Here is a 22,508-nt window from a genome sequence, read left to right as displayed (position 1 = left end):
TGCAGATGCCGATGCTACGCCTGACGCCACGCCAGACGCCGATGCATCGCCCGATGCCGCGCCAGACTACGCTGCTCAGGACGGGACCACCGATGAGCATGTAGTCGTCTAGTTTCGATCGCCGGAATGTGGCTGATCCGATCGCCAGACATTGGCGATTCTTTTGTGTAGCGGGAAGACAATATTTTGAATCTACCGCCGCTAATGGGCGAAAGCTGGGGGTGTGGCTGGGAAAATGTTGCCCCCACGCCCTTTTTACAGCATCTCCAGCCGTTGGGGTTCCCGAGGCCGAAATCCGGCGCTATTTAGTGCCGGATGGATGTAAAATTACCCTGGGGAGGCCCATTTTCCCAGTCGCGAGCCCAGGATGGATGAAGGTATTTTGATGAAATACGGCGATTTCAGACAAAATTGGGCGAAACTCGTTCAAACATAAGCAAAATTTAATGATATTTAACATATATAGGCGATTGCATATATAAATAGGCCGAATTCGTACATATATTTGAATTCGGCGATGGGATAACTTAAACTTAAACTAGAACTGGCCTCCTACATGCCGAAATGGCGGTAGAAGGTCGTGTAGTCCGTGCCGCCATCGTCGTCGCTCGAGCTGCCGACGTCCTGGGGCGGCGCCGCCTCGTACCAGCGGCTCGAACCCTGGCTAGCATCGCCAGCGCGTGGCGGCGTCGGCCGGTAGATGTCATCGTCGCTGCTCTCCCCGAGCTTGATCACCTCCCTGGGCGCGGCGTTCCTTCCCGCGGCCTGGTGCGGCGGCACGGCGGCGAGTTGCCGCGCGGCGGCCAGGTCCATCCGCCGCTGCTGCTCCGCCTCCTGGCGCTCCCAGTCCCGCCTGGACCACTCCAGTGCAGCGTCGATGGCGAGGTTGTTGTCGGCGAGCACCAGGTCCTTCAGCGACCTGGCGATCGCCTCCGCCACCGCGGCGTCCTCCACTTGCTTCGCCTCCTCCTCGGCAGGCTGGTTGGCGGTGGTCGCGGCGGCCTCCAACTTCGACGACTTCCTCTTCTGCCCGCGCTGCGGAGAGGAGGGTTGGTCACTGATGACGAGGGCGCCGCTGCAGCGCCCTCTGGTCGGCGGTGGAGACGCCAGTTCCTTGTTGACGAAGGCCGGTGTCGACGGAGACGCCGACTCCTTCTTGACGAAGACCGGCGTCGACCCGCCGGACCTGGACGCCGACCTCGAGCCAGACGAGGAGGAGGACGACGCCATCCTCCTCGGCATCCAGGAACTACCGTGCCGGTGCGACACGGTAGCTGCCTCCGGCGGCTGCATTTCCAGAACGGGGTAGTTCCCGCCCTCGATGTGCGTGAGCATATTCGGGAGGGTGCGGCCAGGCGCGCTCCACCTCCGGCGGCGGCCGGCGGCGTTGTTCCTAGCCGGAGGAGGAGGAAGGCCGTCATACGCGGCGAGTTCGCGCTCGTACCTGCGCCTGAAGAACTCGGTCCACGAGTCGTACGCGTCGGGGAAGAAGCACGGCTCCGCGCGCTGCTCGTCAGTGAAGGTGGCGAGCACTGCTTCGATCTCCGCCTCCAGGGCGGCTCGACCCATCAGCGGCGGCGGGATCGGCATCCTCCCGGCGCGCGGAAGTCCGGCGGCGCTTGGTAGCCCGCCATGTGGAGGAGCCGCCCCTCCCATTGGTGGAGAGAGCGGCGGCCGAAGCCATTGTTGGCCGCGCCGTCGTTCGCCATTGCTTGATCGTCGCGGGTTCGTTCGAGATCGGGGAAGATTTGGGGAAGGTGAGCGAGGTGAATGCGGGGCAGACGCGGTAGTTCGGCGATAAATAGAGGTAGCCGCGCGTGATACTGAGGCGACGACATTAACTCGCCGCGTGGAAGCTACGCGCCCGGCGAATACTGACCGGCGGCAGGCTTTTATAGCGCGCGGAATACGATACGGTGAGGACGATGATCTGTGTCTCTCGCCGACAAGTTGGGGCCACCAGACGCGCGGGAAGTTTCCTCAGCGTTTCCCGCGCTTTCGTTTCGTCCGGAGTCCCCGAGGGGCCGGGGATGGCATGGGCTCTCCGGACAGATGAAAGGCCTAATCCGGACAAAAACGAGGAATCGGGGTGGGCCATTTTTGTCCATTCGGATGACAAAACGCGGTCCTGGGGGCGTCGTCGGGGAGACGGCTGTGGATGCTCTGACATCCAATCCGGCGTTTGTTAAATCCGGATTTTCGCGTGGGGGCGTCGAACGGCTGGGATGCTCTAAGGATCCAAGACGGTGACCGTGTAAGGTCCCAAGAAGAAGGCATCACTAGTATGCTCCAATAAAATTATTTTTATGGCGCACCAAAAATATGCTCCACAGAAATTTGTAATTTCTGTGGCACATGTAGGATTGGTGTGCCACAGAACTTTGCTTTCCTGTGGCGCATGTGGATGGATGCGCCACAAAATTTTCATGGGGCCCACCCGGGGTCCAGCACTGCACATGGGGGAAGGGAAATCTGTGGCGCATCTGTCACATATGTCCACATGCGCCACAGAAAGTCAAAATTTTGTGGCGCATGTAGGCATATGCGCCAGAGAAAGTTGCAGGGTTTTTTTCTCCCCATGCACCTCCACACCCCCCCCCCCCCCCCGCCGGAATCGCTTTTTTAGCATTGTGAAGTAAAAAAGGAAATAGATAGAAATTTAAAAAAAAATCGTTCGAGGTGCCGATGTATTATGTCATCTAGCACCACTGAAAATTACCAAACATGAATTTCGATTTTTTTTTGCAAAATTGCGTTATAAAATCATCAAACTGGATTTCTGGTTGCATACGAACTCGAAAAAATGCACAATATATCAAAATGTTCCCACAAAAATTCTACATCCAAATTCACCCGAGCTAGGCCGGTTGGACAATTTTTAGAATCTCCAAATTCGAAAAGAGTAAAAAATCACGGCAAGTTAAAGATTTTTTCTGCAAAATAAAAAAATCGAAAAAAAAATCTGTGGCGTATCTTGTGCCCATGCGCCACAGAAGTTTTTGCCCGGATTTTGAATTTCGGAGGCGCCATTACTCCTCCACTTCTCCTCCACCACTTCTCCTCACTTCTTTATCTCCCCACTTCTCCTCCTTCTCCACTTCTCCTCCCACCACCACCACCTCCACATCCTCCATTCTTCTCCACCACCACCACCACCACATCCTCCATTCTTCTCCACCATCACCACCACCACCACCACCTTGCCCTCCTCATCCTCCGGCGACCACCACCACCTTCTCCTCCTCCTCCGGCGACCAGCACCACCACCAGCCGACCGGCCTCCTCCTCATCCACCCAACCTCCACCCCACGCAACACCACCACCTTCCGGCGAAATTCAAAAAAAAAACGGCAAAATCCGGCGGCCCCAAAGATTTGGCTGTCATTTTTTCTAAAATTCAAAAAAATATCTGTGGCGCATATTGGCATGGTGCGCCAAAGAAGTTTTAGAAAATTTTATGTGGCGCATATTAACCTGGTGTGCCACAGAAGTTTCAAATTTTTTGTGGCGAATGTACATATGCGCCACAGAATTCAAATACTAGTCGCGTGACAACTGTGGCTACCGAGATATACGCCACAGAATTTAAATTTGGTGCGCCACACATGAGCTATTTTCCACTAGTGCATGGATCATACAACACAGTTTATGTACCGCCTAAAGACTCTACAACTTAGTCAGTTAGGATTCTTGTGTAAACCTTAGGACCAACGTAGTACATAAGTCATGTAGCCGAAGGGCAGGACCAATCTCATCATTGTAACATTACACATCGTCTGCAATTATAGTCATTTATCGCATGAGTAGGCCCTGTCATGGATCTCGAACCTAGGTACCTCGTGTGTATCACCGTTTCGATTTTCTTCACACCTTACTCCCTACTTCTCTCTTCACCGACTCTGGTGATGGAGAGAGGAGGGCGACCCGCCTTCGGTTTATGCTAATGTATGTAGTTGTCGCTAGGTGGCCTAAGGACCTCTTGATAATTTTATTACCTTTTGACTTCTTTGTACTACTATGAATGATAATCAATAGACTGGTAGAATTTTTGCAAAGAAAACTATAAAAAAAATATTTCTAACTAGGTAAACAATGAAACAACTAGTATTATGAAGAATGTCACGGGCGCTGTTTAATTAGGAATAAATTCCACGGAGCAAACTCATCAGGAGCCGTTAGATATTATTACAGCATACGGTAGACGGCAATTTTTTTAAGAAACTACCACGTAACTAAGTTACCAGAACCCACAACCAAGTTTAATTTTTTACCCTGATCGACCTCTCAAGGAGCACAATACCATGTGGAATGCAAGGTGCTTAGCTAGTTGGTTATGATAAATAAACCAATCTTTTTTTATCACTGGTGCTTATTTACATGAGACTAGCAAACAGCAAGCATCAGGTACGTAACAGCCTAGCAAGTTCAGATTTGCTTGCTAGCTCGGCGCGCTCGCGGGACAGTACACGCAGAGTTAGTTTCTTGGATGGCCGCCCATATCGAGCATAATATTTACTAATGAATCATGTAAGCAATGTGCTTAATTAGCCCATAGACGACTCGCTTTGACGACCGTGCCTTGGCAGGTCCACGACCGTATCATGTCCTTTTTCATAGTCAAAGATACTAGCCCACAGAAAAATAAGATTAATCAAAGATTGCGCCGCGTGGATCCGGTCCACGGTTCGTCCACGCTCTGCGCACGTAGCAAGCAGGTCGTTGACCCGTAGTCAACGTTGTTGGAGATAGAACGACAGACACAAGCTTCACTTTTTTTGAGGGAAGCATCAAGAGTTTGATGCGGATTTTATAATCACCAACAATCTATCTATCTTCTATCTATTTTATATACTAAAAATACAATATAGAGGTCTAAAATAGAGACATCACGTTAATCCACATCATCAAAATTACTTTAACGGTTAGATCTAAAATTTACGGTTATGATTTAACAAAAAACGAATATTCACGTAACTATGTAATTACGTTTGCCACGTTCCATAAAAAACATATATATCAAATATGAAGGGCAACTCAGATCAGCGTACCATGTATATAAGACGTGAAAAAAAAGAACTCATGAACTAAAACAGTCAACCTGCCTAGACGTGCATCTTTAGGACTCTCTAGCTCTGGGTTTTTTAACATAGAAAGCCCCGGAGGACCTAGATACTGCTTATATTAATAAAAAGACAGTAGATGGCCGCCCTTCGGCCAGAAGAAACGACGGCGCGGAGGCCGCCAGTCGACCATCCCCGTGGGTGACGTAGCTTCCAAGGAAGACCGCCTGTCAACCACCGAGCTGGGCGGCGTAGCTCCATGACCACCACCGTTGATGAGCTCAGAACCCAGACGCGGTCTCAAGACAGCAGGGGCGAGATTCTCCTTGACACAAGAAATACCTGAACCACGAACTATGAGCTCCGCCCGGACTCCTTGAGAATCGATCCCATGAATTTCCCGCCATGCCGACCGAAGCAAAGCTTCTCGCCGCCGCTCCCCTCCTCCATCTCCTTGATGGCTGAAGCAGAGAGGAAGAACTACAAACTCCACCTCACCAGCACAGCAACAAACCTCCAAATCGAGACCTGGAGGACCAACCACGAGCTTATTTAGGGGATGCACCATGGAGGGTCCCTCCAGCAGCAACAGGCACCACGCCGCCGCCACCATCAAGAACTCCACCGCTGGCCATCGGACGCTGCTCGCCGGCGTCGATAGCACACATCCCTTGGGCATAACGCCAGACCGGCAGGACGCCAAACTCCATAGAGGAACAAACCAACTGGTATTAGACCTAGTATATACACTAGAAGCTCCGGCGCCTCGCCTTAGCCCTTCCCGGACGGCATCGCTGACGAGAATGGCCTCGGTTTGGCCCGGTTTCCCGACTCTCAACTAGCTACGCAGCAGCGAGAGAGGAGAAAAGAGATAAGGCTCTGTCTCTAGCTCTGTTCAATAATTCCTTTTCTTCTCGCTAGCTCCAGCCATTGCCCTATTTGAGTCCTTCCACCAAAATCAAACATCAACAGCCCACAGCAGAACACGACATTGTTTATTAGTTCATCAATTTCTTTCGCTTGGTCAAGCAAACCATGTGATCTCAGATATTAATCAATGGTGTACTCTTATATACTATATAAGCAGTAGATGGATGTTTAATAGAACCACCACGTCAAGAGTCGACAAGTCACCTAAATTAATTTAGAAGTTAGATATTATTTGACAATAAATTATTAATTACGTAATTATAACTATGTAGGTCCGTTTTTCACTATCTATACCTAATAATAAATGAGCTATCCGCGAGGTATCGTACGACGGCGAGGGAAGGCAGGGCGACGGGCGCACGAGAGAAGAACATGATTTATTTTCACATTAGGAGGGCCAAAACAAAGAAGATAAAATGCTAGGGGGTTTTCTGTAAAAAAAATGTGTAAGACTGACGGTCCAACATGTTTGGTGGGACGGAGAGAGTAGTCCACATTGGATTTTTACAACTACATGCTAGTTCTATATTGAATTCAGTGCCTTTGTTTTGCTGCAATATTTGATCTTTACAAATTTTCAATCTTAGATGACCATGCAATGCAAGAAGATCATCCAATTGCTCACATCACGACTTCGCAACCCTCCTCCCAACCCTAGCCTCCCGCACCCCTCCTCCCAACCCTCCCTCCGCCGCCGCCGGCAGCGCCGTTGCCGGGACAAAGATCTCGGGGCGTGGCGGCGGCAGGGGCTTCCCCTCGTGGCGCGTCGGGAACGGCGGCCAATGGAGCCTCTCACGCGGCGGCGGCCCTTCCGCCTCCCGGGGCGGTGGCGGCCGGATGAGGATGTAGGGGCGGCGGCGGCCCTCCCGGGGATGATCCAGCTGCGGGCTGCGGCCTCCCCGCCTCCCATCGGCGGCATGCCGGCGGTGGTGGCTCGTGGAGGCGGACAGCGCCTTTCCCTCCGCCTCTCGACGGTGAGGGGTGATGATCTTGGGCTTCTCCCGCGGTACGAGGACGCCCGGGGCAGCAGCCTTGGGTTCGACGGTGGAGGTGACCCTCTTTTTCGCCGGAGAGGATCGGCCTGCGGTTGGTGGTGGTGGATCTATTGATCTATCACCGCGTTCCGGCGGCGAGATGGAGGAGCTTGGAAGCCGGCGATGGTGTCGCCGGTGGAGGGTTGGCGTGGCCAGCCCAGGGTGGTCGCCGACGTGGGGGTCCGACCTGAATAAAGGCAGCGGTCCTAGGGCCTCTCTTGCATGAAGAGGAGGACCTACCGGAGGCCTGGACTCGTGATCTGGCGGGAGTGTTGAGTTCCGGAAGGCTCCGCCGGCGGATGTAACAGTGCTTTTGCCTAGAGTTTGATGGATCGGTGGTATTCGGTCGTGCGCACCCATGTGTTTATTCCGACCGATTAGTTCTGGAGGGAGCAGCGTGAAGCTCTTTTTCTGTGTTGACATCAAGTGACTATGGATCCATGATGAAAGTCGGAAGAAGAGAATTTCATGAAGGCCGGAGGGGATGACTAGCTAAGGGAGGTTCAAGTCTCCGTGTTGTTGAGGGACTTGCTTGGTGTTCCGGGCTTCACGGAAGCGGTATGAAAGTGGGGGCGACAACACATGTGAAGTACATAGTCCTACTTTTCAGGGTGAAAACCCAAGGTCTGACCTTAATTGGTTGTGCCTGGCAATGACCTTGTTGGAGGCATTGTTTTGAGAGCGGGGACTATCTTCAGGGAGAAAATCTAAGATCTTTGATCGGGCGACGACGGTGTTAGAGCACTGTTTCCTTCTTGGAGGCGTCGTTTTTAGAGAGTCTGTTTTTCAGGTGTTGTCTTGACGGTGGATGTATTGCTGTTGTTAGGCCCGAGATACTGTAGCAGGACTTTTGTTTCTTAGTTTTTTTTTCAGTTTTTGGCTGTGTGCATCCGTAGTGCCATTAGGGTGGTGCGTTGTTGCAGAGGTTGGGTGTAATTGGTATCTTTTGATATTAATATATTCCCTTTATCGAAAAAAAAATGCAATGCAAGAAGTGTAGTTGCCTGTGCCCTCTATGCTCATCCTGAAATCAGCTATGGAAATAAAAAATTATTGTCTTCTCGATCCTGCTTGACGATGCGAAGTTGCTGCCACCGAGGAACACACTTTTGTCTAAGGCCATCACACATTGTTTCTCAAGGTGGTCTGACATAGGCATCCCAAATGGGCCTGCCGAAGATAGTACCCGGGGTTTACTGAAGGCCCACTACCCGAAGAATAAGAAGATTCGGAAGCCCAAGATACTATTAAGGAAAGCTAGAGTTGTAATAGGAAGTGTTATTTGTAATCTTGCGGGATGAGTTAGAAACCTTCCCGGACTCTGTAACTTGTATAACACGAATCCCTCGGCTCCGCCTCCTATATAAGGGGGAGTCGAGGGACAAAGAAAGCATCGAATCATTGTTTCTCAAACCTAGTTTCATAATCATCGAGTACTTTTCGGCTGAAACCTTCGAGATCTACTTGCCCTCTACTTCCAACTAAACCCTAGTCTACAACCCGTAGGCATTGACAAGTTAATACCTTGTCAATTGGCGCCGTCTGTGGGAATTAGAGGCGTCAAGGATCTGGTCTCGATGGCGCGTTCAAAATCATCGACTTCATCAACCGCAAAATCATCGACTTCATCAACCGCGAGCAACGCAATGGATCGAGGTAAACAGATCGCTACTGGTCCTGTTGATTTTGTTCCTCACCCGCCCTCCCGTTTGGATGCATATGCGTATCTGGAGGAGCCTATGGAGATGACGTTCGGAAGGTTTCACTTTCGCGTCGAGAAAGAGGGATCGTATCGTGTCGAAATTCCGATTTCGTCGGGATCATCGGCGGTCGATTCCGATTTTTCAAGCTATACATCGTCAACCGAATCAGGAGAGGAAGAAACTTCACCGTCACGCTTCATCAGCATCAGGGCAAGAGAAAAACTCGCCAAGATCTTCAGCGACATGTCGTTTGAGTCATCTGCGGACTCATATATAAGCGATGGCTCAAGCAGTGTCGACAGCTACAACTTCATCGACAAATCTACTACAGTGGGAAAGGTCTTCGCCAATATTAACGATGGTGTCACCAAACCCAACATAGATCTGAATACAAAGTATCATCAGATTTATGTCATCGGAGAGCCAAGCCATGACCAAGAAGAAACATCTAAGGCTTTCGACGATTTGGGAAATCCATACATTGATCCCTCCGATTTGCGACGAGGCCTAGGCAATAAATATATCGGGCCACAACCACAAGACAGAGTTCGACTCCCGCAAGCAGCATGGGATAGAGCCGCGAGAGCTATGGATGGCTCAGAACCAATGGCCACCACAGCCACGCCAGAGGAATTACAAGCATATCAATATAGGCTCGCACGAGCTGCAAGGGAATTTGAAAAACAAACAGCTGAGTTAAACAGAAGAAAGGAAGCATCCTCTGCATCCAGCAGGAGAAGGGCAGAGCTGAGTCGGCAATCTAGAACTTCGGGTGATAGCCACAGGGAGGCTCGGAATAGAGCAAGATCGAGGTTACAACATGTACCCGAAGGAGAAAGAGAGCACTTGGTCCAAAACCTCGACATGTCTTTTATGTCGATAGACACAAGAGGAAACATCATCCCTAAGACACCAGAGGCTGGGTATATGACGACACAAGCTTTTATTCTCGCATCTAAACCACCTCCAGGAGATCCAAGGGAAACACTGTACAACATGGCGATAGTAGGAGTTGGAGCCATGGGGACGGTGTTTGTATCAACACCTCCCGAAGGAACGGCAAGGCAAAATAGTCCACGACCTGCGACAGCAGCAGCAGCAGCTCCCGAAGGACCAAGTGGAGCAAGGGACACGGCAGCACAAGCAAGGGTCGACAGAGCGCGACAAAGCAGGAGGGAACATCGGCAGTCCCCAGAGTTAAACGACGAGGATATGTGCGGCTTGCCGTGCTTCACGAGGAGAGTGCGAAAAACTCGAGTCCCTTCGGGATTCAAGTTACCCGATAACTTCAAGAAATTTGACGGCCTTCAAGATCCAGAGGATTGGCTAGTTGATTATCTCGAGACGGTGAAGCTCACAGGAGGAACGAGAGCAACTGCTATGCAAAGCATCCAGGTGCATTTGAGTGGAGCCGCACGATCTTGGATAAAGAAACTTCCTCCAGGATCCATCGACAGCTGGGAAAGCTTCGAGGACGTGTTCGTCAAGAACTTCCGGTCCACGTGCAAGAAACCTGCGTCGTTAGAGGAGTTGAGAGCGTGCCGACAAAAGCCAGACGAGCCAATGAGAAAATATATCCAAAGGTGGAACATTATCAAAAACTCGGTAGAAAATATATCTGACGAGAGAGCGATAGATGCGTTTGTCGCAGGGATCAGGCGTGGAGATTTTGTCGAGGATTTGGGGAGGACCAATCCAAAGACAGTATCTGCTTTAATGGAAATAGCAAACAGGTGGGCAGATGGAGAAGATGCTGTTCACAACAAACGGCATAGGTCGCCAGAGGAAGATCGCGGTCGAAACTATCAACCAAGGCGACGATTTCCTCGGCAGTACCCGAGTTACGACGCTCCAGGTCAAATTTCGGCAGGCTTCCGAGCGAACACCGAAGGAAACAATAGAGATGATTACCAGAGAAGCAATGAGCAGCGAGGCGACAATAGAGATGACTCTCCAAACAACAGGCAAAATAGTGGGCCAAGGTTCCAGAGGCCTTTCGTGTCTCCCGAAGAGATGATGAATGGACCGTGTCAGATGCACTTTTTCCTCGACAGCAATGGAAAAAGACAGTCAGGACATCTGCAGAAAGATTGTCGCAATTTTCAGGCAATGTTAAGGTGGGCAGAGCATGCTAATGCTCGGGCAGCACAGAGAAATCCTCGAGAACCCAGGAGTGAGATCCACTTACCACCCCCTCCCGCGATTACGGACGACAATCGACATCAGCTCAGAATAGCGGCAGCACCTCCACCATCGCCTTATGTTGATCCTAACTCTAACGGAGTGGTCTCGATGATTCAGAAAGGAAGGCCATCCAATAGAGCTCAGAAAGTAATTTCGCGGCAGGTGTTCATGGCAGAAAAAATGCCTCCACCTACAGTCGAGTACCTTAACTGGTCAGGGCAAGACATTGGCTTCACCATAGCAGATCATCCACAGCAAGTTCCTCGACCAGGGCAGTCAGCGCTCATACTGCCAGTAGTCATCGCAGGATTTGACGTATCTCGCGTGTTCATAGATGGCGGCAGCAGTTTAAACCTTATGTATGCAGATACACTAAGGAAGATGAACATATCCCTAGCAAACCTGAAACCAACGGACACGAGGTTCCATGGTATCACACCAGAGAAGCCAAGCTATCCGCTGGGGAAGATTAATCTCGACGTTCAGTTTGGGACTCGAGAAAATTACAGAATCGAGAAGTTGGAGTTTGAAGTCGTAGATTTTCCGTCACAGTACCACGCTCTGTTGGGACGACCAGCATATGCTAGATTTATGGCGGTACCACATTACACGTACCTGCTGTGGAGGATGCATGGACCTAAGGGACCAATCACAGTCAAAGGAGGCTTTGGTTTAGCCGATAAATGTGACAAGGATTTTCATCGGATATCAGAAACTTTCGGGATGCAAGCAGAGTATTTGGCGTCAAGGAGTATGACTGACTACGACGTGCTGCCAGACGTTGGAAGGCCAAATAAAGAATCAACTTTCAATACTGAGAAAAATTCTAAGGAGGTGCAGATTCACCCGACAGACCCGAAAAAGACGACGTCCATCGCAAACGACATGGACCTCGCATAGGAAAGCGCGCTCGTCGAGTTCCTCCGTGAGAACTGGAAAATCTTCGCATGGTGTCCAGCTGACATGCCAGGAGTACCCAGGGAACTTGCCGAGCACCACCTAAACTTGGATCCACTAGCGAGACCAATCAAACAACCCTTGCGACGTTTTTCGAAACCAAACCGCAAGGCTATGCTGTCAGAAATTGATCGACTAAGAGAAGCTGGTTTCATCAAGGAGCTGCATACAGAGGCCACATGGGTAGCTAATCCAGTATTGGTGCCGAAGAAAAACACTAAGGTCCTTCGCATGTGCGTCGACTTTACGTGTCTCAATAAACATTGTCCAAAGGATCACTTTCCCCTCCCGAGGATCGACCAAATTATCGACTCCACGGCAGGATGTGAACGTCTTTCCTTCCTGGACGCATATTCTGGTTATAACCAGATCAGATTAAAAGAAGAAGATGAAGTAAAAACAGCGTTCATCACACCTTACGGCGTGTTTTGCTATAGAAAAATGCCCTTTGGTCTGAAAAACGCGGGAGCAACATATCAGAGGATGATGCAGAAGTGTTTGGCGACACAGATTGGAAAAAACGTGCAAGTATACATAGACGATGTCGTCATAACATCAAAAAAGGGGGCGACACTGATCGAGGATCTCAAGGAAACCTTTGACAACCTCGACAAATTCTGTCTCAAGCTGAACCCGACGAAGTGCTCCTTCGGCGTCCCAGCAGGAGAACTTCTTGGTTTTCTAGTTTCAGCAAGAGGGATTGAAGCAAATCCCGACAAAATACAAGATATCGTAACAATGAGGAAGCCAACAAAGTTGAAAGAAATACAGCAACTAACTGGGCGAGTCGCAGCTTTGAGCAGATTCGTCGCCAGGCTGGGAGAAAAAGCGTTACCGTTCTACGCTTTGATAAAGCAAGGGGAGAAATTCCGGTGGAACGAAGAAGCCGATAGAGCTTTTGAGGATCTGAAACGCACAATCTCGACACCTCCAATCTTGGTGGCGCCGAAGGAAAAGGAACCTCTCCTGCTGTACATTGCAGCCACACCCCAAGTGGTTAGCACGGTGCTAGTTGTCGAAAGCGAAGAAGAAGGAAAACTCCATGGAGTGCAAAGGCCGGTATATTTCATCAGTGAAGTTTTATCGCCTTTCAAACAGCGGTACCCGCAGTACCAGAAACTAGCATATAGAGTAATTGCAACGGCAAGAAAGTTGCGCCACTATTTTTCGGCACACCCGATAATAGTAGTCAATGAAGCACCTCTTTCAAATATACTGAACAATCCAGAAGCTACAGGGCGTGTCTCCCTTTGGGGAATAGAACTTTCCCCTCGGGACATCACGTATGAAAAAAGAAAAGGCAATCAAGTCGCAAGTTTTGCCAAATTTCATTGCAGAGTGGATGGAGCTGCAAAACACGGGACCCCCAGATTTGTCGAGAACTTGGACCATGAACTTTGATGGGTCCAAGAGAGTAGAAGGAGCTGGTGTAGGAGTGATACTTATATCACCTGAAGGCGACAAGTTAAAATATGTCCTCCGGATGACGTTCCCTAACGCATCCAACAATGAAGCAGAGTATGAAGCCCTCATACACGGGATGAAGATGGCGAAAGCTTGCGGTGCAACTCGACTAAAAATCTTTGGCGACTCACAATTGGTGGCTCAGCAAGTTATGAACCAATGTGATGCAGTCAATGATAGCATGATAGCATACAAAGAGGTGTACAATGAGCTCGAGAAGCTGTTTGATGGATGCGAGGTAAATCACATCAGTAGATTGAGCAATGATGAAGCCGACGTTCTCGCAAACATCGGGTCGCAGTGCCTTCCAATCCCGCCAGGTGTATTTTGGGAAGAAATAGCGGAGAGATCCACGAAGCCGAAAAAAGTGCAGAAAAAAACAAAGGACGAAAAAACTTCGGCGCCCCTCAAGGAAGCCATGGAGGATGAAGAGGACCAAGAGCTTGTGATAATGGTGGAAGTTCCTTGGATGCAAGCGTACATATCGTATATCCTCAGGAAAGAAATACCCGACGATCCAGTTGAGGCAAGGCGAGTTATTCGACGATCTAAAGCTTTCACAGTGGTCAAAGGAGAGTTGTACAAGCGAAGTATTTCAGGCGTCTTGCAAAGGTGCGTCACACCCGAAGAAGGAAGAGTAATCCTAAAGGATGTACACGAAGGAATATGTGGCCACCACGTGAGTAGTCGAGCCATTGCAGCCAAGGTTTTTCGGGCAGGATTTTATTGGCTGACAGCAATTGAGGATGCCAAGGAAATAGTACGAACCTGCGACGCGTGCCAAAGATTTGCCGCAAAGCCTCACTCTCCGGCGGCAGAACTGATGTCAATACCATTGTCATGGCCCTTTGCCCAATGGGGACTTGATATGGTGGGCAAGTTGCACAAAGCTTCGCCAGGAGGATATGAGTACCTGTTGGTCGCTGTCGACAAATTCACCAAGTGGGTAGAAGCGAAGCCAATAAATTCACCAGATGCAGCGTCGGCAATAAAGTTTGTGAAAGGCCTCGTTTTTCGGTTTGGAGTGCCTCATAGCATTGTCACGGATAACGGTACAAACTTTACGTCCAAGGAATTCAAGGAGTACTGCGCAGAAGTAGGCATTAAATTGCACTTTACGTCAGTTGGGCACCCGCAAACCAATGGCCAAGTCGAGAAAGCGAATGGTATCATCTGCAACGGCATCAAAAAGCGCCTGTTAGGACCGCTTGAAAAAGCTCGACATTCTTGGCCAGAGGAATTGCCAAGTGTTTTGTGGAGCATCCGAACAACACCAAATACGGCGACACAAGAAACTCCGTTTTTTCTCGTCCACGGAGCCGAAGCAGTATTACCAACTGAAATAGAGCATGATTCTCCAAGAGTAATAGAGTATGACGAAGAGACATCACGAAAAGCTCGGGAGGATGATATGGACGCACTCGATGAAGCTCGAGACGAAGTACTTTCACGAGTCACCAAATACCAGCAGGACCTCAAAAACTACCACAGTCGACGGTTAAGGCCAAGATCTTTCCAGGTCGGAGATTTGGTCTTACGGTTAAATCAAAAAAGTACTGAAAAGCTCGAATCACCATGGCTAGGCCCTTATGTCGTCACGGAAGTCATCGACGGAGGAGCATACAGGATCAAGGACAAGAAGACGGGGGCTCCCGAGAAAAACCCCTGGAACGTGGCGCAGCTCAGGCGGTTCTACGCCTAGAGTCGAAATATAGTCCTCCTTTGTAAAAATACAATGTACTGAAACGCCCGCGAGTTTTCAGACGCACTCTTTTCCTTTTCGGGGCACCGAGTGGGGCCGGAAAGGTTTTTAATGAGGCGGGCTCGCGGTGCTGCAATATAATAAAGATAGTGGAGATATACTCCTTATTCTTCGATACGCTCGGGGGCTCAACGCCTTCAAGTTACAAAATACATACAATATAGATAAACTAGATTTACCGAAATATTTCGCCTTGGTACAATAATACCTCGCCAAATATAACATCGGAAGCTAACAAATTATAAATATAGTATACTCATCAAAATCTCATTGCTTTGGTCTGAAAACCTCGCAACAAAAATATAGAACTTCGACATCAAGACACTCGGGGGGCTTGTAACCCACCGAGGGAAAAATAAATATATCTTCTTATGACAAGAGGAAAAAATCTTTGAGATAGCAAAACAGTATAAACTCCAGCCAAATGCTCGGGGGCTCAGCGATCAAAAATAGAAATAATACAGAGTTGACAGCTTTACAATATAGATTATGTGTACAAATACACAAAGATATATCAATGGTGGAGCTACGGCAAGAAAAGAAACAAAAGTCCTCAATGAAAACCTAGCACATTGTCTATGGTTATACGCTCAGTAGAAGGACGAGTACTATGCTCAGCATAGCTTCCCTTCACGAAGAACTCAGCATCCATCCGAAGAAGCTCATCCATCATATCTTCGGCGACAGGAGTCACCAAATCATCAATCTTGCCCATATTTCTCTTCTTCTTCGACATTTTAGTCAGGCACGTGGGAACAATTTGATCCATGGGCAATTTTGGATAGCAAATTTTTATCATCATCATGGCAAACCTTGCGCCAGCAGAGAGTTGAGCCCGCACAAAGCCATGGATTCGAGGAGCATCCCGAAATTTTTCCATTAAAGCTGGAAGGGTCTCTGGCATCTTGTTCCGAGGGAACATGGTTCCATAAACTAAAAATAAAGTCTTCGTACAGAAGTCGAGGAAGTCACGGACCTGAGCCGCGCGATCTTGGAATCTGACAATTTGGCGGGTGCGCTCAGGAGTAACCCAAAAGTTAGACCCATGTTGTGCAGCCAGTGTAAGCAATACATTGGCTCGAGCTTCAACACGTTGGTCTTCGGCAGCAGTATCCAAAAATGAGCCTGGCACAGCAAACAAATTATCAAGGAAAGAAAAAACAACAAGAACAACATCCAACATGGTTATGAACAGGAAACATACCTGTCATGTCCAAGCTAGCGTCAGTCATCAGTTGAAGCATATAATTTTCGCGAGAAGAAGTTTCGGTAGCCGCAGCAATAGCAGCATCCTTTGCAGCAATGGCTTCTTTTGCCTGTTGAAGAGCAATTTTCTCTCTCTCGGACGCTTGTCGAGATTGTTCCATCATCGTAAGAGTTTGTTTCTTCATGGATTGGAGTTGTTGGCGAAGTTCTTGCAAATATTGCGACAAGTGTTCACTTGAAAAATCTCCGGTAAGGGCTTTCTTCGAGAAAGAAGAAGCAGGCGAAGTATCAGCAGAGCAAGGATTGGTCGAGTAGTTATCAAATATTAACTGGAAAAGAAAGTCTCAGGATCAATAATAGTGCAAGGGAGAATTTCATTGATTTCCAGGAAAATTACATAGATATTACAGAAGGAGTTCTCCAAAAGGACTACTAAGATAATTGTCGCCAAAGCTAATATGGCGACAATAACAAAAGAAACAGAGAAAGCAAAAGAAGAGGCATTCAACTAGACCTCCGGCCTTGATGATCTAGGAGTTGCAGATGGCTTGATCCCGAGATAGGCCAGGATTTTCTTCGTGTTGGGCTTCGCCGCCTTGATCAACGACCGCCATTTTGTTTGTTCTATCTGCTCGGTGTCGCCAACTTTCATCCAGTCAACAGTTTGTTGGCTGTCAGCGACCAAGGCAACGGTGCTCTCGACAGCAATCTTCATGTTCTCCTGGCGCATCTTCAGTCCAAGATCCTCCGGTGGATTGAAGTTCTTGGCAAGGGCAAGAAAAGTCTTGGGCTCCTCTTTCTTCGGGAAGAAGTAGGGGAACAGACTCGATAATCCTGCGTCAGCATGCGCCATGCCTTCGCGAACTTCGGTTCCATGAAACTCCAGATAAGAGAGTGCGTCAAGGAGAGGATCATTGGCGGGATTTTCTAGATCAAATTCTTGGTTTGTTTTACCTGCCGCAGAAAATATATGTTGGTCGACAGCAAGCAAGGAAAAACAAGCCTAAGAAAGATAGAAGGGATCGACAAAGTTACCAAGGAAGCGTCGATTCTGCGTGTTCAAACGCTTAATGATCGCCTGTTCACGAGTGGCCTGGGCGGCCTTGTGTTCGTTCAAAGCAGTTTCGGCGTCATCAAGTCTTTTTTGCAGATCTTCGACACCAGCAGCTTTTGCATTGGCCTTCTCAGCCTCTGCTTTAGCTTGGCCAGCGTCAAGTTCAGCTTTCTTGCGAGCCGTTTCACTTTGCTCCAGTTTATGAGCAAGAGTGTCGACAAGCTTGTTGGCCTCCGCAAGTTTCTCTGCCAAAATAGTAAGGAATCGTCAAAATTGCGACAAAATAGGAGCAAGAAGCTATAAATAAGGGTCATAAAAAGGTTAATACCTTCAGTCTTGCTGGCATATTCACGGTACCCAATGAATTGGGCACCGATACGAACAAGCTCATTGATCATAGGCTGCCAAAGAAGAAAAAGAAAGAAAACATCGGTATGGGAAAAATATGAAGGAATGAAAAAGAAAACAGAGAAAATATAGATAATGACAAGAAAACCAAGAACTTACATCATCCAAGAGAGAATTGGAGGAGCTACCCAATTGGAGGGTAGGCTCCGGGATTGTTTCAACCCTTGTCCTTTTTGGTGAAGGGACAAGAGGGCTTGAAGGAGGAGTGGTGGCGCCAACGTTTTGTTGAGGAGGCGAGGATTCTTCTCCATCAACTGGCGTTTCCGAAACAATTAAAGTATGTGACGTGCTCGTTCGAGCAGCCACATCAAGAGTTGGTACTTCTTCCTCATCATCACTGCGATTAAAAATCGACAGCATAAAAAGCAAGATAAGACAAAAATCTTCGAGTACAGATATAAGGGGAAATAAAAGTGACTTACGAGCTGATGAGGGATTCAAGATATGGATCATAAGTTGCCTTCTGACGTGAAGGACCAACTTCTTCGGCTTTGGAGGTGCCGGAATCGTCGACATCATTCCTCTTCCTTTTGTTCCTTGGAGAAACAGCAGGAGGAGGAGATTGCGCTGACGCAATGCCTTCGGAGGCAGCATCCTTTTCAGAAGATCCCGCAGATTTTAGAGAATCCACGAGTTCATTCACAAAGGAGGGGGCCTCTTGGTTGTCATCTGTGACAACGGCCCTTTCCTCGACTTCTCCACCTTCAGGAAGAGGAGGAAGCGAGACAAGATTTGGATGGTTCTGTAAACAAACAAAAAATAGGGGAAGATATCAGAAAAGGAGTTACAAAAAAAAGATAGCAAAGCAATAACAAATCAATCGACAAAGGTTACCTTGGGTAGTGGATTGGCGGCGCTGAATGGTTTTACACGGCAAGAAGAAGGGACAGGATCTTTTTTGCTGAGAGACGAGATTTTTCGGACAAGCTTTTCTAAGTCCTTGACCTCTAAATCCGCTGACAACCGATCTGCGTCCTTGTCGCCAGCATATTTCCAGAGAGGGTATTTACGAGCCTGAAGCGGCTGCACTCTAGTCCTAAGAAAATATGCCGTGATTTGAATACCTGACAACTCTTTGCCGCGAGTATTTTGCAACTCATGGATGCGAGTCATCAAGGCCTCTGTCGACATCTTTTCTTCTTCGGTAGCCTCTGCGTCCCAGGAGCGGCGGCGAAGAATTTTTTCGGCGCCATCGAAAGGAGGGATGTTGTCTTCAGCACATCCATGGTTTTCCTCCTGAATGTATAACCACTTCTTGCGCCACCCTTGAACGAAGTCAGGAAGTTTGACGTCGAAGTAATCGACGGTGGGGCGAACAGAAATAACAACGCCGCCTATATTATAGGCGATGTTGGGAGAGCCATTACAGCGACAAAAGAAAATGCGCTTCCATAGCGCCCAGTTAGGCTGGACGCCAAGGAAGGCCTCGCAGAGGGTGATGAAAATGGAGATATGAAGGATGGAATTGGGCGTGAGGTGGTGAAGTTGCAGACCGTAAATAAAGAGCAGTCCACGGAGAAAAGGATGAATGGAGGCGGAAAGACCGCGGATGAGGTGGTCGACAAAACTTACCCGATACCCCATTGGAGGGGTTGGGTAGCTTTCCTCGCTAGGGAAGCTCAGTGCGTTGGGTTTCTTGCTGATCCCCAGCTTCTTCAGCAGATTGATGTCCTGGGTGGAAATCTTGGACCTTTCCCACTCCGCGGTTCCCAGATCCACGGCGGCCATTGATGATTCCGGCGTGTTGTGCCTAGTCAAACGACGCGGTGGCATCAACAATGGTGCAGGAATGTAGCTTCGAGAAGATGAGCTTAGAGGATTGAGGAGCGCAGGAGGAGGTTTTGCAGAGGAGAGCAGAGGTGCGGCGTGAGCGGAAGTGCTCAAGGAGGAAGAATGAGATCTTATATAGAGGTGCGGCGAAGCGGCGGACCGTTGGATGGAAAAAATGCGTGGCAGATGATAACCACGTGGAAGCAGGGGTAAAAAAGTATTTTAACATTGGAGAAGTTACGGTACGTGCGCCAGAAAAAGCGGAGGACGTGTGTCCCCCACTTGCACGACGTGTCAAGATAGTGGATCAAATGGGACCACAAGGCAGCGGGAGGAGACTTCTCGCGATTTTTAACTCACAATCGTGGCTATCGTCAGCAATAACGTCACCTTGGCAGAAGAAAAAATTCGCCTTAACAGCTTCATAAAAGGCGACATGGAAAAGTAATGCTGAGCCTTTGATCAAATACAAGTTTTTGATCAAATGCTCGGGGGCTACTTTGAAAAAATAAAAAGATCAAGAAAGACAAAATAGAAATGGCGTGAGGCTATGATCAAATACAAATATTTGTTCATAGCCTCGGGGGCTACTCCCATCGGGAGCGCTGTTCGCGCACCCGAGAAATTATAAAACTTCGGGAGATAAAAGAAAATATAGCGGCATAAGGCGTGGAGCCTACAACCAAGTACAAGTCCTTGGCTGTAGCCTCGGGGGCTACTCCCATCGGGAGCGCTGTTCGCGCACCCGAGAAATTATAAAACTTCGGGAGATAAAAGAAAATATAGCGGCATAAGACGTGGAGCCTACAACCAAGTACAAGTCCTTGGTTGTAGCCTCGGGGGCTACTCACATCGGGAACGCTGCTCGCGTGCCCGATGAAATCATAAAAAAAAAAAGAAGAAGAAAGAAAGAAAGAGAAAAAGAAAGATAGCAGAGCAAAAGAGTATATTTCGAGTTATAAATCACTCTAAACATACTCCCATCGGGAGCGCAATATAAGTCATCTTTGACTCAATAAAATGTGCCATTCCAACAGCCGAATAAGCACTCGACAATATATTCTCAGAACGCCAAAGTTGCGATCAATTTCTGAATGCCGCAAATTTGTGAAGGTAAGACCCCAGATCCGTTCTGTGTGGCATGGCGCCGTCTCTGACGTCGGTTTGCTACTTTTATCCGTATCAACAGATACGAAGAAAAATCCTAACGGACGCGTTAGGTACCCGATAAATTTTACTGGGACTCGACAGAATGGTAAGACCTTAAGCGGCACCTGTCGAAGTTTACACCAGTATCCCGAGATCATGTCCAGGGACGTGATCTTGAAGTAGGTTTTTGCGGATTGCCACTAGAGCAGTTAACTAGTACCTGATCCGTCAGATGAACTAGCCCCAACTACCGTTATCTCTGTACAATATAGAAGTTTATGTGAAGAAATATAGAAAAGTTAAAGTTGTCGAATAAAAATAAACAGTGGAGATTTTCCTTGACTCTACGATTCAAGCAAAATCTCGGGGCTACTGACATAGGCATCCCAAATGGGCCTGCCGAAGATAGTACCCGGGGTTTACTGAAGGCGCACTACCCGAAGAATAAGAAGATTCGGAAGCCCAAGATACTATTAAGGAAAGCTAGAGTTGTAATAGGAAGTGTTATTTGTAATCTTGCGGGATGAGTTAGAAACCTTCCCGGACTCTGTAACTTGTATAACACGAATCCCTCGGCTCCGCCTCCTATATAAGGGGGAGTCGAGGGACAAAGAAAGCATCGAATCATTGTTTCTCAAACCCTAGTTTCATAATCGTCGAGTACTTTTCGGCTGAAACCTTCGAGATCTACTTGCCCTCTACTTCCAACTAAACCCTAGTCTACAACCCGTAGGCATTGGCAAGTTAATACCTTGTCATGGCCCATTAGTTCCTTGGAGCTAGCCGAGTTCGCATGGAGTACTCCGCATCGGCAAAGACCTGCAAGGCTGCAAAGCACTTTAGGTTCCTTCGATCAAGCCTTGGATTCTCAGGTTGATAGTCTGATATCGTGGGAGGCTGGGAGAGTGCTCGTTCACGGTTCGGTTCCAGAGAAACATCACGCAAAGAGAACGTATTGAGGCAGAAAACAATCGATCGATGGAGGCGTCGGGGAAGTGGATCAAGACGCTCATGGGGCTCAAGCCGGCTGCAGCGGAGAAGGAGAAGCACGGCGGCGGGGCGAAGTGCTGCAAGTGGATCCGACGATGGTGGAGCTCGTCGGGCGGCCAGAGGGGCGCCGCGTCGGCGGCGGAGGTGTCTGAGACGTCGTCCCCGGCCGCTGACGCGCTGAGCTCCGTCGTCGCGGCCGTCATGCGCGTGACTCCCAAGGACTTCCGCGTCATCACGCAGGAGTGGGCAGCACTCCGCATCCAGACCGCCTTCCGCGGCTTCCTGGCCAGGAGGGCAGTGAGGGCTCTGCGAGGGATCGTCCGCCTGCAGGCGATGGTGCGCGGAGGCCGTGTGCGTCAGCAGCTTGCCGTGACGGCCAAGTGCATGCAGGCGCTCCTGCGGGTGCAAGCTCGGGCACGGGATCGGCGCACCCGGCTGTCATGTCGGCGGACGGCCGAGACTTCTACGACGCGCTCGACGACCACGCGAATCCCGTCAAGGAAGCAGAGCCCGGCCGCCGCTGGCGGGCTACTCTCCCCTTGCGGCTGTTTCGACTAAAAAGTGAAACGTTGCCCTAGGATCCAGGGGTTTTCCTAGATGCGTTATAGGATAATAATAATAATAAAGTTGCGTGCTATATCTTGTTTATTAAAAATTAAGAAAATATGAGCTGGCAAAAATAATGATAGAGACCATATATGGGAATATTGCATTTTCATTAATCTCATCGCATTGTACAAATATAAAGCGCATGTTTACCAAGCATTATATATCATTGTGCATGCTTCCTCGCGCTCATGAAGTATCTAACTTACAAGATTGCCTAGTTTAATAATA

This window comes from Lolium perenne, chromosome 3 (assembly GCF_019359855.2).
Source record: "Lolium perenne isolate Kyuss_39 chromosome 3, Kyuss_2.0, whole genome shotgun sequence".
NCBI lineage: Eukaryota > Viridiplantae > Streptophyta > Magnoliopsida > Poales > Poaceae > Lolium > Lolium perenne.
The sequence above is the reverse complement of the archived record's forward strand: the minus strand, read 5'-3'. Positions refer to the sequence as shown.